This window comes from Lissotriton vulgaris, chromosome 2_1 (genome assembly GCF_964263255.1).
Source record: "Lissotriton vulgaris chromosome 2_1, aLisVul1.2, whole genome shotgun sequence".
Taxonomy (NCBI): Eukaryota; Metazoa; Chordata; class Amphibia; order Caudata; family Salamandridae; genus Lissotriton; species Lissotriton vulgaris.
In genome coordinates this window covers 1684613514-1684616314 of record NC_141687.1, presented here as the reverse complement: position 1 = coordinate 1684616314, position 2801 = coordinate 1684613514, and positions in this window count along the sequence as shown.

The following is a 2801-nucleotide window of genomic DNA, read 5'->3' as shown; positions in this document are numbered from 1 at the left end:
TGCTTACCATCTCATCCGTGTCCGTGAAGGCGATGAATGGAAAACTGCCTTCCGGACCAAATTCGGCCTGTATGAATATTGGGTTATGCCGTTTGGGCTATGTAACGCTCCGGCTGCTTTTCAGTTTTTCATCAACGAGGTATTGAGGGAATATTTGGATTTGAGCGTCATAGTCTACATAGACGATATCCTTGTGTTTTCCACCACTGTTGAGGAGCACGAAGTCCATGTAGGACAGGTTTTGCAGCGTCTGAAGGAACATCAGTTGTATGTTCGACTTGAAAAGTGTAGCTTTCATACGTCTAAAGTGGAGTTTTTGGGATTTGTGATTTCCGAACGGGGGATCATGATGGATCCCAAGAAAACAGAAGCTATCACTTCATGGCCGTCTCCCACTTGTGTAAGAGATATTCAAGTCCTCCTTGAGTTCGCCAATTTTTATCGGCGGTTTATTTCGCATTTCTCTGAAATTGTGGCACCAATGACGGTGTTGTTACGCAAGGGGGTGCCTTTTGTTTGGTCAGACCATGCTCAGTCTTCCCTAGATTTATTGATTGAAAGGTTCACAACAGCTCCTGTTTTGGTTCATCCTGACCCTACATTGCTTTTTTTTGTGGAAGCGGATGCTTCGTTGTGTGCAGTAGGGGGGGTGTTGTCCCAGAGAGATGCGGAGAATGGATATATGCATCCGATTGCCATTTTTTCTAAAACCTTGCTGCCCGCTGAGAGGAATTACACCGTGGCGGAGCGTGAATTGTTGGCCATTAAATTATCCTTCGAAGAGTGGCGCCATCATTTGTGGGGTGCTCGGCATCCGATAACTATCTTCACTGACCATAAGAACCTGGAGTTCTTCCGGTCAGCACGAGCCTTAACCCCTCGACAGATGAGGTGGGTCTCATTCTTTAATGAGTATGATTTTATCATTACTTATAGGCCCGCGGTACAACAGTTAAAATCGGATGCTTTCTCCCGTATCCATATGAAACACACTAACCTGACAGTTGAGAAAGAGAGGTGTTCCTTCATAGCTCCTGAGAGAATAGTGGGCAGCATTTCCATTGATGACTTTAATGATTTGGTTCGGGTAGAACTGGCAAAGATTGATCTTACACCCTGGTTGTCACAACCTTTGTTTTCCTTAAGAACTGGGTTGCTGTATCGTGAGGGTAAACTGTTTATTCCCCCTGATCTCCGAGATATGGTATTGGAATGGTGTCATTCCTCTTCTCTTGCTGGGCATCCTGGTTCCACCAAGACCATGGAATTTTGTTTGCGGTGGTTCTGGTGGGAGTCAGTGGTAAGAGACGTACAGTCGTACGTGAAGGCTTGTCCGGTGTGTGCTGTGAATAAACCAACCCATGCCAAACCCTCAGGATTGTTGCATCCTCTACCGGTCCCCAAGGCTCCCTGGCAAACAATAAGTATGGATTTTGTGACGGACTTACCTCTGGAGTCTGGTTTTACGGTCATATTAGTTGTGGTTGATTCCTTCACTAAGATGGCACATTTCATACCCTTGGCTAAGTTGCCTACTGCAGGGGAATTGGCCACCATCTTCTTGTCTTCAGTGGTACGCCTGCATGGATTGCCTCTGTCCATTGTCTCTGATAGAGGGGCTCAATTTATCTCTCATTTTTGGAAGGAATTGTGTGCTGCTTTGAAAATGAATCTATGTCTGTCCTCCGCTTATCATCCTCAGTCGGATGGTCAGACGGAGCGCACTAATCAGACCATGGAGCAGTATTTGAGGTGTCTGGGAACATCATTGGCTTGTAATTGGGTTGTGGCTCTTCCACTTGCTGAATTCGCCTATAACAACAGTGTGCATTCAGCAGTAGGAATGACCCCTTTCTTTTGTTCCATGGGGTTCCACCCTCGAGCGATCCCCTTTCAGCCTTCTGGCCAGGTGCCTGCTGTGACTGCCTTAGGTCTCTCTTTGGTTCAGATTTGGAATACGGCGGTGGAACATCTAGAAAAGGCCAAGGTGGACATGAAGGAGCAGGCAGATAAACATAGGGCCCCTGCTCCTTCCTATCGGGTGGGGGATAAGGTGTGGCTTTCCACTAAGAACTTGAGAATAGGGGGGTCCCGTAAATTACAGCCTAGGTTTGTGGGTCCTTTTCCTGTACTCATGCCTCAACCCTGTAGCAATGAAGTTGGGGTTACCTGATGAGTATGGGATCCATCCTGTTTTTCACACCTCCCTTCTGAAACCCTATGTCGTTACCACTCAGGTTTTGCCTCCACCTCCCCCTGTGATGACTGGAGAGGAAGAAGAGTTTGAGGTTAGTGCTATCTTGGACTCCAGGAGAAGGAATGGGAAGCTCATGTATCTAATAGACTGGAAGGGATATCCCCCTGAGGATCGTACATGGGAGGTAGCGAGTGGGGTTTATGCTCCTAGATTAGTGAGGCTTTTTCATTTACGCCACCCTTCTAAGCCCCGTCCGGTTGGGAGGCCTTTGAGGGGGGGTACTGTTGGGATTTAGAATGGGTTGCGGCCAGTCCTCTCTCTATGCACATGATTTTGATTACCCTCCTCCCCTCATGACCCATGTGATCGCATTTAATGACCGGAAGCCGGGCAGTCCGTGCTTGGTTTACTCTCGGTCACGTTATCTATCTGTGGACCGTGCTCTTGGGATTTTGGCTGAGTTCGTGTTTGTTCTACCTGGGACAGAATCAAGAGTCAGAGCGAGGCTTCGTTCTGACTTTCAAAGTACTTTTTTCCTGAAGCGGGAATTGGATTACCGAAGTGGGTGAATTGGACACTGCAAGTGACGTAACTTGCTACCGAT